Source organism: Cherax quadricarinatus, chromosome 14, assembly GCF_038502225.1.
Source record: "Cherax quadricarinatus isolate ZL_2023a chromosome 14, ASM3850222v1, whole genome shotgun sequence".
In the NCBI taxonomy this organism is placed as follows: domain Eukaryota; kingdom Metazoa; phylum Arthropoda; class Malacostraca; order Decapoda; family Parastacidae; genus Cherax; species Cherax quadricarinatus.
This window is the reverse complement of record NC_091305.1, coordinates 50,072,356-50,086,768: the sequence shown is the minus strand read 5'-3', so window position 1 is coordinate 50,086,768 and position 14,413 is coordinate 50,072,356. Positions and strand designations below refer to the sequence as shown.

At 41.8% G+C, this 14,413-nt stretch overlaps 1 protein-coding gene across 12 annotated transcripts in view; it reads left to right on the top strand.

The window, feature by feature from the left end:
• The window catches only part of LOC128698394 (adenylate cyclase type 1), a 1,819,232-nt gene that overhangs the window by 1,249,789 nt on the left and 555,030 nt on the right, over positions 1 to 14,413 (top strand). The window lies entirely within an intron of this gene.

Here is a 14,413-nt window from a genome sequence, read left to right as displayed (position 1 = left end):
GCCTGAAATGCACCACATGCTAGTGACCTTCTTTTGTATCTAGCAGTATTTTATTATGCATAAATTACATCACCTGTATACTGCAGAAAATAAATAAATTTGTATTTGTATATTTTCAGGCCTGGATGTAGGTTGACATAGGGCTCCTTTTAGCAGAAATATTTGATTTTTGATGACCTTCCCGATGAACGGAAAAGAAAGGCCCTAACACCCCAAGTCTGTTTTATGGGTTTTTACTTGGTCTGCTACAATTATTGGGACAATTTGTACCATGACAAATCATTCCTAGTTTTATATTTTATTATCTGAGAAATAGCGTAAAACTACGATTTATTGTATGATGATGGAATCAATGTGGAGGGCTACGGAGGACAGGTGTAATACAGTGGACCCCCGCATAACGATATTAATCCGTTCATGAGAGCTCATTGTTATGCAAAATTATTGTTATGCGAATGAATTTTCCCCATAAGAAATAATGGAAATCAAATTAATCCGTGCAAGACACCCAAAAGTATGAAAAAAAAATTTTACCACATGAAATATACATTTTCCTACACACAAAGAGAAGGATACATGCACAATAGTAGAGTAGTACATGCACAATATATATTGTGCATGTACTACTCTACTAAATGAAGAATAAATGACGCTTACCTTTATTGAAGATGCAGCAATGACTGATGAGACACTGTGTCCTGGGAGTGCCTTTTCCTCCTGAGTACTGTAGATCCTGTTTGGCATTTTCTTCCAGAACAGGCCTTATCACACTGTGTATGTCACTACGATTCTTAAATCTCTCAAACCAACCTTTGCTGGCTTTAAATTCACCAATATGAGCACTAGTTCCAGGCATTTTTCCCTGTTCACCTGGGTGTTAGTCGACTGCTGTAGGTTGCATCCTGGGAGACAAGATTAAGGACCCCAATGGAAATAAGTTAGAGAGTCCTCGATGATGCACTGACTTTCTTGGGTTATCCTGGGTGGCTAACCCTCTGGGGTTAATTGTTTCTCGGTAATTGTTTCACATTAAGCCACACCAACAACACTCTCTCCACATCTTCGAGTAATACAGCTGATGGTGGTGCAGCAACAACAACAGCTGTGGTGCAGCAGCAGCTGTGGTGCAGCAACAGCTGACTGGTCCAATTTATCAGCTGACCGTGGTGCAGCTGCAGCTGTGGTGCAGCAGCAGCTGACTGTGGTACGATAATATTTATCACCCTTTTTACCACAGGGTTGGCACTAGAAGCTTTCTTTGGGCCCATGGTGGCTTATTTAGCAGTTACAAGCACTATAAATAATGGAATAATACAAAATGTATCGAATGTATACATGCAACCAACCACCCTGGCTTGTAAACAATGACGGCAAGGCAGGCGCTCAGGCTGGACAGACAGGTTCGGGACAGGTTCGGGACGAGTCATGTTCAGAAACAGCTGATGGTGCAACAGCAGCTGAAAGTGGTGCAGCAGCAGCTTACTGATCCAGCAACAGCTGACTGGTCCAGCAACAGCTGACTGGTCCAGCAACAGCTGACTGATCCAGCAACAGCTGACTGGTCCAGCAACAGCTGACTGATCCAGCAACAGCTGACTGATGCAGCAACAGCGATTCTTAAATCTCTCAAACCAACCTTTGCTGGCTTTAAATTCACCAATATGAGCACTAGTTCCAGGTGTTTTTCCCTGTTCACCTGGGTGTTAGTCGACTGGTGTGGGTTGCATCCTGGGAGACAAGATTAAGGACCCCAATGGAAATAAGTTAGACAGTCTTCGATGACACACTTTTTTGGGTTATCCTGGGTGGCTAACCCTCTGGGGTTAATTGTTTCTTGGTATTCTCAATAAGTCACACCAACAACGGTGCTACAGCAGCAGCAGCAGCAGCAGCTGACAGTGCTACAGCAGCAGCAGTAGCAGCTGACAGTGCTACAGCAGCAGCAGTAGCAGCTGACAGTGCTACAGCAGCAGCAGTAGCAGCTGACAGTGCTACAGCAGCAGCAGTAGCAGCTGACAGTGCTACAGCAGCAGCAGTAGCAGCTGACAGTGTTACAGCAGCAGCAGCAGCAGCTGACAGTGCTACAGCAGCAGCAGACGATGCTACAGCAGCAGCAGACAGTACTACAGCAGCAGCAGCAGACGGTACTACAGCAGCAGCAGACGGTACTACAGCAGCAGCAGACGGTACTACAGCAGCAGCAGCAGCAGACGGTACTGCAGCAGCAGCAGCTGACGGTGGTACAGCAGCAGCAGCAGCTGACAGTGCTACAGCAGCACCAGCAGCTGACAGTGCTACAGCAGCAGCAGCAGCTGACAGTGCTACAGCAGCAGCAGACAATGCTACAGCAGCAGCAGACGGTACTACAACAGCAGCAGCAGCAGCTGACGGTGGTACAGCAGCAGCAGCAGCTGACGGTGCTACAGCAGCAGCAGCAGCAGCTGACAGTGCAGCAGCAGCAGCAGCAGCAGCTGACAGTGCTACAGCAGCAGCAGATGATGCTACAGCAGCAGCAGACGATGCTACAGCAGCAGCAGATGGTACTACGGCAGCAGCAGCAGCAGACGGTACTACAACAGCAGCAGCAGCTGATGGTGGTACACCAGCAGCAGCAGCTGACAGTGCTACAGCAGCAGCAGCAGCTGACAGTGCTACAGCAGCAGCAGCATCAGCAGTTGACCATGGTACCACAGTATTTCGATAATATTTCTCACCCTTTTTATCACAGGGTTGGCACTAGAAGCTTTCTTGGGGCCCATGGTCACTTATTTTGCAGATAAAATCACCAAAAACACTGTAATAATACGAAATGTTACGATTGTATGCTTGGATGTTACCTCGGAGGCTGGCTTGTAAACAATGCCACCGGCGGAACATGTGAGGCTGGCTCAGGCCGCACATTAGACGCGTCTCGGACGAACAGCGTTGAGCGGGTTTTTTAGTGGTATGCGAGGCAAAATCTTAGCAATAAAATGTATCGGTATGTGGATTTAACGTTATGTAAGGCCAATGGTATGCGGGGGTCCACTGTATAGGAGAGGCCCAGGAATGTGATTAGTAAGCAGAGGATAGGTTGCTTTATTTGCTGGAATGCATACAGTGTTCGTTTTGGATTATGTTTTTAAAATTAAATTTGTTGAATTTTGTGTAAAATTGGCTAAATTACTGACTTCAGTGGACTTTATAGGGTAGTTCTGATAGTTGAATGGAAAGCATATTAGCAAAATAGAAAAAAAAAATTGGTTGAATTGAGTAATGGAATTGGCTTAAAATAGGACTAGGCACGATTTGTAAAGAGTAAGTTATGCCCAGATGAATTTTGCACCTGTGTGATTACATACGTTTTCCATCAAATTTAGTACATATTTTTGTGCCATTGCTTTCAGAAAAAAAAAAGATTCTCTGCCATATCAGAAGAAATTTTGTTTTTAACCCTTTGACTGTCGCGGCCGTATATATATGTCTTACGAGGTACTGTGTTTGAGGTATATATACTGATAAATTCTAGCGGCTTCAAATCAAGCAGGAGAAAGCTGGTAGGCCCACATGTGAGAGAATGGGTCTGTGTGGTCAGTGTGCACCATATAAAAAAAATCCTGGAGCACACAGTGCATAATGAGAAAAAAAACTCCGACCGTTTTTTTAATTAAAATGCCGACTTTGTGGTCTATTTTCGTATAGTATTTATGGTTGTATTCTCATTTTCTTGGTCTCATTTGATAGAATGTAAAACATATTATAGAAATAGAGGTGATTTTCATTGATTTTACTATAAAAAGAACCTGGAAATGAAGCTCAAAGTAGGGGAAATGTTTGATTTTTGCCGATGTTCAAAAGTAAACAACTGATGTCATTGTCCAATAAATGTCCAACTAGCCATTCTAATATGCAGTCACGAATGGGTTAATGTTATTTATACAATTATAACAGTATTGCAGTAGTCTGCATAATAGTAAATCTTCTATTATTTGTTTGAATAAAAATCAAAATAGAAAGCAAGAGTAATATCAGAGGGGCCTGGAAACATGACTGATGAACAAAGAAAATGTTATTTTAGAGCCAGGAATGTCTGCATTGTTCATTCTGGATCTTATTTGAAATTATCATATTTTTTAATTTTCATGAAATTGGCCAAATTGCAAATTTCTGACCACATTATTGGGTAGTTGAAATCTGTAAATGGGCAGTTTCTTGTACTCAATCGATAGAAAAAATGGAGTTCCAAAGAAATAGCTATGAGTTTGGACGACTGGAACAATGGAATTAGCCGAAAATAGGGCTCAAAGTGGGCGAAATCGCCGCTTTGTAAATATCGCTGAGGTCGCTAACTTCGCAAGAGCATAATTCCATCAGTTTTCCATCAAATTTCGTTTTTTTGGTGTCATTACAATCGGGAAAAGATTCTCTATCATTTCATGAGAAAAAATAATTTTTTTTTTTTTTTAAATTTTGCGACACCAGAAGACACCTCAGGATTGGGGGTTGCGACAGTCAAGGGGTTAACCCTTAAACGGTCCAAACGTATATATACGTTCACTCGTGTAGCGCCCCAACTTTTTTGAGGAAAAAAACAATCTTTTCTTTTGAAAGGAAAAAAGAGCATATGGTACCCAGGCATCCCCAATTATTTTAATATGGCACACAGTGAGTGCGCACATCCATTCTCTCATGTCTAGGTGACTCAGGCTTATTATGGCAATGTTGAATGAATGACAAAGAAAAGTATATATACGTTTGGGGCACTACGCGCGTGGATGTATATATACGTTTGGACCGTTTAAGGGTTAAACCCAACATTGTCAGCATTTTAATTTTGAGATTCCTGACAGTTAAAGGGTTAAATGTTGTATCCTCAGCCTCCAAAGATTTTTGTCTATTACAGTGAAACCTCGTTTTTCGGCCGAAATCCATTCCAGAAGGTCAGCCTAAATTTGAGACGTTCTAAATTTGAAATGGAATAAATTCGAAGCAATATTTCCCATAAGAATTAATGTAAATACAATTAGCCCCTTGACTGTCGCAACCCCAAATCCTGAGGTGTCTCCTGGTGTTGCAAAATTTCCAAAAAAAAAAAGAGTTACGCTCTTGCAAAGTTAGCGACCTCGCCGATATTTATGCATTGGCGATTTTGCCCAATTCCATTGTTCCAATCGACCAAGTTCATAGTTATTTCTTTAGAACTCCATTTTTTCTATCAATTGAGTACAAGAAACTGCCCATTTATCGATTTCAACTACCTAATAACGTGGTCAGAAATTTGCAATTTGGCCAATTTCACAAAAATTAAAAAATATGACAATTTCAAAATAGGGTCCAGAATGAATAATGCAGACATTCCTGGCTCTAAAATAACATTTTATTTGTTCATCAGTCACGTCTCCAGGCCCCTCTAATATTACTCTTGCTTTCTATTTCAAATTTTTATTCAAACAAAAAATAGATGATTTACTGTTTTGCAGACTACTGCAATATTGTATTAATTGTATAAATAATGTCAACTCATTCATGACTGCATATTAGAATGGCTAGTTGGACATTTATTGGAAAATGATATCACTTGTTTACTTTTAAACATCGGCAAAAATCAAACATTTCCCCTACTTTGTGCTCCATTTCAAGGTTCTTTTCATAGTAAAACCAATGAAAATCACCTCTATTTCTATAATATGTTTTCCATTCTATCAAATGAGACCAAGAAAACGAGAATACAACCATAAATACTATATGAAAATAGACCACAAAAAACAGTCGGAGTTTTTTTTTCTCATTATGCACTGCGTGCTGCAGGATTTTTTTGTATGTGCACACTGACCACACAGACCCATTCTCTCACATGTGGGTCTACCAGCTTTCTCCTGCTTGATTTGAAGCCACTAGAATTTATGAGTATATATACGTCAAACATGGTGGCTCGTAAGATGTATATATAAAACCGAAACAGTCAGAGGGTTACTCCATTCCATACACCCAAAAATATTAACAAAAAATACATTTTTTAAAGATTAATTATAGTTTTACATACACAAAATAATGAGAACTAAATAAAATAAATAAATGAACAGTTAAATCACTCTTACATACCTTCATTGAAGACTCTTGTTGGCTTATGGAAGACAGGGGAGGGAGGGAGGGAAGACTGATTATTTTTTGGAAGGGGAATCCCCCTCCATAAAGACTTCAGGTATCAAAGCCCTCTCTGGGGCTTTGGTAAGCCTGTCTTTCATAGTCTTGTGTCCTGGCAGTGCCTTTTCCTCCTGTGTGATGTAGGACCTCTGGTATTTTTTTTTTTCTGAGAAAATCACATTTGGTTCAGTGTTTTTCTTACTACACTAGTGATCTAGTGTAGTTAGCCTCTCCAAAACTCTGTTTTCTCTTATACCTCAGAAGGAGAAGCATGGGAAGCTATGGTCAGAGGGATAATTGCTTTACCTTGGGAGTGACGGCGGCCGCTTGCCATATAATGACATATTTTATTCATTCTAAAGTATTGGTCACAGTAATATAATATACTGCTCGTTGTACTAGTACACCAAACAGGGACTAGAATGAAATTAGCCTAGAGTCATCTACACCATCGTGTGTCCTTGGGTAGCGAGTACAACATCCAGTTTTGCTGGATGCGCTACTCTTAAGGATTGTATGGTCCAGTGGATTAAGGCATCATGTGTTTTCGCCCACCATGAGGCAGGCCAAAGCAGCATGGGCTCGAGTCCTTAGCTAGTGCAGTGTTGTTATTGATCAGTACCACTCGTTCGTGGTCACAATAATTCTACAGTATATACAGTGGACTCCTGAGTTGCGTGAATAATGCATTCCAGAGAGTCTGCTGATTGGCGAAATTTACAAATGGCGAAACCATTTTCCCCTATAAGAAATAATGGAAATAGAATTAATGTGTCAGACACCAGAAAGTATTAACAAAAAAAAAATTTTTTTAAAGATTAAATATAGATTTACATACAGAAAACAACGACAAATAAATATACAGTGGACTCCCAGTTTTTGTAATTAATCCGTTCCAGAGAGAGTGACTAAGCCCAAATCTGATGAATTCCAAATTAATTTTCCCATAAGAAATACAGTGGTACCCCGAGTGTCGAACTGCTCCCAACACGACCAGTTATGTAAGTGTATTTGTGTAAGTGCTTTTGTTAGTGTATTATTGGGGGTCTGAAATGGATTAATCTAATTCACATTATTCCTTTGGGAACAAATTTGTTCGGTATTGGCACTCGAACAGCATTCTGGAATGAAATAAGTTCGAAACTTGGGGTATCACTGTAATGGAAATCCAATTAATCCGTTCCTGACACCCAAAAGTATTAAAAAAATAATTTTTTTACATGAAATATACATTTCCCTACACAGAAAACAATGAGACATGCAGAATAAACAATACTAAAATGACATTTATCTTTATTGAGGACTTATTGATGAGATGGGAGGAGGGGAGAGGATGGAATTGTACTATTGTTTGGAAGGTGACTCCCCTTCCATAAGGACTTCAGGCACCAAGTCCTTTTCCGGGGTTACTTCCCTTCTTTGTTTTTTAATGCCACTAGGAACAGCTTGAGAGTTACTGGATCCCTGTCGCTCAAAAAAGTGTTCCAGAGAGATCTTCATCTGGCATTTCTTTAAAACTTCTCTAAAATGGGACACAACATTGTCATTGTGCATGTTGCCAAAATGGCCTGCAACAGCTTTGTCAGAGTGATGTTCATCCATAAATGTGTGCACCTTTGTCCACATTGTACAAATCTCCTTAATCTTTGAAGAAGGCACCTTCCTCCATCTCTCTTCCTCTTCCTCTGAAGCAGTTTCCTGAGCTGTGGTCTGTTGCTGTTGCAGATGAAGCTCTTGCAGCTCTGTAGTGGTTAGCTCTCCATCAGGGTCCTCCACCAACTCTTCCACATCCTCGAAACTCACATCCAACCCCATGGAATTCCCCAATGTGACAATAGTTTCCACAACTGGCATAGGCTCCTCAGGGTCAGCCCCAAACCCTTCAAAATCCCTCTCCAAGCAATTTTCTCCAAGCAGAATTCAAAGTCCTGGAAGTCACTTACTCCCAAGCCTTACCTATAAGGTTTATGCGGACCTGGACCTGGACCTGGAGCGGACCTGGAGAGAGTTTCGGGGGTCAACGCCCCCGCGGCCCGGTCTGTGACCAGGCCTCCTGGTGGATCAGCGCCTGATCAACAAGGCTGTTGCTGCTGGCTGCACGCAAACCAATGTACGAGCCACAGCCCGGCTGATCAGGAACTGACTTTAGGTGCTTGTCCAGTGCCAGCTTGAAGACTGCCAGGGGTCTGTTGGTAATCCCCCTTATGTGTGCTGGGAGGCAGTTGAACAGTCTCGGGCCCCTGACACTTATTGTATGGTCTCTTAACGTGCTAGTGACACCCCTGCTTTTCATTGGGGGGATGGTGCATCGTCTGCCAAGTCTTTTGCTTTCGTAGTGAGTGATTTTCGTGTGCAAGTTCGGTACTAGTCCCTCTAGGATTTTCCAGGTGTATATAATCATGTATCTCTCCCTCCTGCGTTCCAGGGAATACAGGTTTAGAAACCTCAAGCGCTCCCAATAATTGAGGTGTTTTATCTCCGTTATGCGCGCCGTGAAAGTTCTCTGTACATTTTCTAGGTCGGCAATTTCACCTGCCTTGAAAGGTGCTGTTAGAGTGCAGCAATATTCCAGCCTAGATAGAACAAGTGACCTGAAGAGTGTCATCATGGGCTTGGCCTCCCTAGTTTTGAAGGTTCTCATTATCCATCCTGTCATTTTTCTAGCAGCTGCGATTGATACAATGTTATGGTCCTTGAAGGTGAGATCCTCCGACATAATCACTCCCAGGTCTTTGACGTTGGTGTTTCGCTCTATTTTGTGGCCAGAATTTGTTTTGTACTCTGATGAAGATTTAATTTCCTCATGTTTACCATATCTGAGTAATTGAAATTTCTCATCGTTGAACTTCATATTGTTTTCTGCAGCCCACTGAAAGATTTGGTTGATGTCCGCCTGGAGCCTTGCAGTGTCTGCAATGGAAGACACTGTCATGCAGATTCGGGTGTCATCTGCAAAGGAAGACACGGTGCTGTGGCTGACATCCTTGTCTATGTCGGATATGAGGATGAGGAACAAGATGGGAGCTAGTACTGTGCCTTGTGGAACAGAGCTTTTCACCGTAGCTGCCTCGGACTTTACTCTGTTGATGACTACTCTCTGTGTTCTGTTACTGAGGAAATTATAGATCCATTGACCGACTTTTCCTGTTATTCCTTTAGCGCGCATTTTGTGCGCTATTACGCCATGGTCACACTTGTCGAAGGCTTTTGCAAAGTCTGTATATATTACATCTGCATTCTTTTTGTCTTCTAGTGCATTTAGGACCTTGTCGTAGTGATCCAGTAGTTGAGACAGACAGGAGCGACCTGTTCTAAACCCATGTTGCCCTGGGTTGTGTAACTGATGGGTTTCTAGATGGGTGGTGATCTTGCTTCTTAGGACCCTTTCAAAGATTTTTATGATATGGGATGTTAGTGCTATTGGTCTGTAGTTCTTTGCTGTTGCTTTACTGCCCCCTTTGTGGAGTGGGGCTATGTCTGTTGTTTTTAGTAACTGAGGGACGACCCCCGTGTCCATGCTCCCTCTCCATAGGATGGAAAAGGCTCGTGATAGGGGCTTCTTGCAGTTCTTGATGAACACAGAGTTCCATGAGTCTGGCCCTGGGGCAGAGTGCATGGGCATGTCATTTATCGCCTGTTCGAAGTCATTTGGCATCAGGATAACATCGGATAGGCTTGTGTTAATCAAATTTTGTGGCTCTCTCATAAAAAATTCATTTTGATCTTCGACTCTCAGTCTGGTTAGCGGCTTGCTAAAAACTGAGTCATATTGGGACTTGAGTAGCTCACTCATTTCCTTGCTGTCATCTGTGTAGGACCCATCTTGTTTAAGTAGGGGCCCAATACTGGACGTTGTTCTCGATTTTGATTTGGCATAGGAGAAGAAATACTTTGGGTTTCTTTCGATTTCATTTATGGCTTTTAGTTCTTCCCGCGATTCCTGACTCCTAAAGGATTCTTTTAGCTTAAGTTCGATGCTTGCTATTTCTCTGACCAGTGTCTCCCTGCGCATTTCAGATATATTGACCTCTTTTAGCCGCTCTGTTATTCTTTTCCGTCGCCTGTAAAGGGAGCGCCTGTCTCTTTCTATTTTACATCTACTCCTCCTTTTTCTTAGAGGAATAAGCCTTGTGCATACATCGAGTGCCACCGCGTTAATCTGTTCTAGGCATAAGTTTGGGTCTGTGTTGCTTAGTATATCTTCCCAGCTTATATCGGTTAGGACTTGGTTTACTTGGTCCCACTTTATGTTTTTGTTATTGAAGTTGAATTTGGTGAATGCTCCCTCGTGACTAGTCTCATTTTGTCGGTCTGGGGCTCCACGCATACATGTCTGAACCTCAATTATGTTGTGATCTGAGTATATTGTTTTTGATATGGTGACATTTCTTATCAGATCATCATTGTTAGTGAAGATGAGGTCTAGTGTATTCTCCAGTCTAGTAGGCTCTATTATTTGCTGGTTTAAATTGAATTTTGTGCAGAGATTTAAAAGCTCGTGTGAGTGTGAGTTTTCATCAGAGCTGCCTCCTGGTGTTATTACTGCAACAATATTATTTGCTATATTCCTCCATTTTAGGTGCCTTAAGTTGAAATCCCCCAGGAGCAAGATGTTGGGTGCAGGAGCTGGAAGATTTTCCAGACAGTGGTCAATTTTTAACAGCTGTTCCTGGAATTGCTGGGATGTTGCATCCGGAGGCTTGTAGACTACCACAATGACTAGGTTTTGGTTCTCGACCTTTACTGCTAAAACTTCCACTACGTCATTTGAGGCATTAAGCAGTTCTGTGCAAACAAGTGACTCTGCAATGTACAGGCCAACCCCCCCCTTTTGCCTGTTCACTCTGTCACATCTGTATAGGTTGTAACCTGGGATCCATATTTCGTTGTCCAAGTGATCCTTTATGTGGGTCTCAGTGAAAGCCGCGAACATTGCCTTTGCCTCTGCAAGCAGTCCACGGATGAAAGGTATTTTGTTGTTTGTTGCTGGCTTTAGACCCTGTATATTTGCAAAGAAGAATGTTATCGGACTGGTGGTATTGTTGGTACTGGGGGGGGATTTTTTTTCCGGCATTAGTATCTGTATCTGTTGGTTTGGAGTGGAGGCCATCGACTGTGGTTCCACTCCAGGAATGACTGGATTTGGTGTACGATTTCTGCCATTTCCTGCCAGTTTTTTTTCCTTCCTGGCACTAAAAAACCTCTCCCTCTTGAGTGGCTGTGGCTACCCAGGTTTTCCCATGGCCTGGATGTTTTGTATCTTTTTGTCCCCTTTAGATGGTATGCCTGGCAATTTAAGTTATAGCACAGTCTTTCCTGTACTGAAGAGGTACACATTTCAGGGTGAAAAAGCTTACAGGAAGGGAGTTTGCATTTTCCTGTTGTCATATGGGCATGGCATTTTCTAGGGTGGTCATAGTTGCATGTCCCATCTGTTTTTCCAGATTTCCCATGCCAGCAGATACCAAGTGCATAGTATGTGCACAGGCTTGGTTTCCGCTTGCCTTGGGTTTCTGTGACTGTATTCCCTGTTGGTGCATGTTTCCCTGTCTTACTTCTATCCTCCCTAGCACCAACAATGGAGCTCCCACCAGTTGTTTTTGGTAATTTATCCTCACTATTGCTATTGGAGTCCTCTTGTTTGCTATTTCCTGCGGTATTTCTAGTTTGCAATATTGGTTTTATCTTATCTTTGACTACACTTGTTTCGCTACTATGGCTCCTGTCCCCTATGAGGTCATTTATATGTATTCCTTCCTGCGTATAATTCCCGACTACCTGGACAAAATCTCCAGCTTCACCATTACTGTCTCCCATGACAGTATCTCCAGCTTCACCATTTCTGTCTCCCAGGACAGCACCTCCAGCTTCACCATTACTGTCTCCCAGGACAGCACTATCAGCCCCACATTTACTGACTACCAGGACATCACCTCCAGCCTTACAGTTTGTGACTACATGGCCAGTATCAAGGGCAGTACCATTCAGCCCAGACTTTTTATGTTCCCATCTGTTGTAGAAAGCTTCCAGGTTTTCTATGAAAGCAGCTTTGATGTTGTCCTCTTTTAATACCCTTGTGATTTTAGTCCACAGATTTTCCTCATTTGGGCATACCCAAAAACACTTCTCTGTTTTAATACTGCTTGTAGCTAGTTCTGGGATATCTGCACAAGGGGCGTGACACCAATTTCCACAAAAATGACAATTTATCCATGTGGAAGCCCGTTTGTTTGACTGACCACAGACTACACACAGCTTCATAATGATTTGAATGGTTGATTTACTGCAATTCTACTAGCAACCTCTTGAATATTCTATTAATAACCTTAAATGAAGCTCTAGCTATTTGTATTTCTGTTTCTAACTCTTTTTGTATATTGGACAGCTTACTGTCACGTTCCTGATTTTTAATGTTTGTGTTTATAAGGGCACCTACAACCCCATCCGTTTACAGTCTGCTTTATTGTCCAACGAAACTGTTTGAAACCAGTCCCGGGTTCGGACCAGTCAAGGGTTCGGACCAGTCAAGGGTTCGGACCAGTCGATCTGCTCTGATCAGTGGGTCACTTATTTAAAACATACTGGTCGGTGATTTGAGCTAACACATGAAGGATCTACTGGAAATTATCTACCCGAGTAATATGTGATTTGACTGATACAAAAGTATAACTTGCGTGTTGAAGAGCCGGTGATATCTGGCAGCTCCTACAATGACGAACGGTCGACCTCCTTGTTTATCAATCGCTGTATCTGGCTTTTCTATTTTTTTTTTTTATTTTTTTTTTTCGTCTCCACCACAATAAATGCTATATTATCACTATAGTTGACTGGTGCAAATTTTGGAGGAAGGACGCTTTTTCTGTAGTAATAATTGCTTCTCGTTGTGTATATTGCGACCGCTGGTAACTACAGGTTATATGAAATTCACAGTAACGTCTCGTATTTCAAGAAAAAGAAACTAATGAAAGTCACTCCACTCCACTAAGTACCATTATAATACTGGTTAGTTGCTACTACAACACTGTATTCTGCTATTCACTGGTATCACTAGATTATATGCGAGTACACTAGCAAGCCAGGAAGATTATTAAAAACAGCTGACCTGTGGTAAGTTTCTGGCGACTTCTGGCACCTGCCTCTATAGGCTTATCACTTCATTTACAAATTCACCTGTTTTCAAATGACACTTTAGCCTTTATCATCAATATACTAGGGAGCCACTGTAGTATACACTATACACTATGTATACTCAATGTTATCAGGGAGACTTTCTTTCCTCTGACACGAAAAGTTCAATTATTATTATTTTTTTCCACACGGGACACAGGCCTATGATTCCCCTCTGGCAGTAAACTCTGCTAGGTAGTGCACACTAATTTTCCTTTTTTGACTCAGTATATAATGTTTTCCGCCCAAGATTGGTTCCAGGCGCTAGAGGGATGTATCGTATAGGATTGATGACACAAATTAAGGTTCTAGCACGTAAGAGCGACCGTGAAAACACGAGATATTTTCCAGGAGGTATTTCTTCACACTGGGGCCAAACATATCATTAAACCAATCAAGGAAACTGTCCCTCATGACCTGTGCCTTACTGTTTGCCTTCCACATCACACACAATTTACTCTTGATGACACTGTTTATCTTGAACACTCTGGGATTTTCAGAGTGATATATCAGTAAAGGCTTCACTTTGAAATCCCCACTAGCATTGCTACAAAACATGAGAGTTAGCCTGTCTTTCATAGGCTTGTGTCCTGGGAGGGCCTTTTCCTCCTGAGTAATGTAGGTCCTCTTTGCCATTTTCCTCCAAAAGAGGTCTGTTTTGTCACAATTGAACAGTTGTTGGGGTTAGAATTTTTCAGCCTCTATGTACCCCTTGAAGTCCTGAACATATTTTTCAGCCACTTCTTTGTCAGAACTGGCAGTCTCACTATGCCTTATCACACTGTGTATGCCACTACGATTCTTAAATCTCTCAGACCAGCCTTTGCTGGCCTTAAATTCACCAATATTAGCACTAGTTCCAGGCATTTTCTTTACGAGATCATCAAGAAGCTACCTTGCCTTTTCACAAATTATTGACTGCATGGGTAATTGATGACTTGTCTAGGAGTTTAAACTGATAGATTATAGAGGTATGGGTGTTTGTGGGAAACAACCAGACTGCAGTATTAGGGTTAAAAACTGCAGTTATTACTGGGATACCTCAGGGTTATGTTTAAAAGACAAAATTCAAAATGAAGTTGCTAGTAATGGCAAATCAACTGATCAACAAACAGAGATAGCA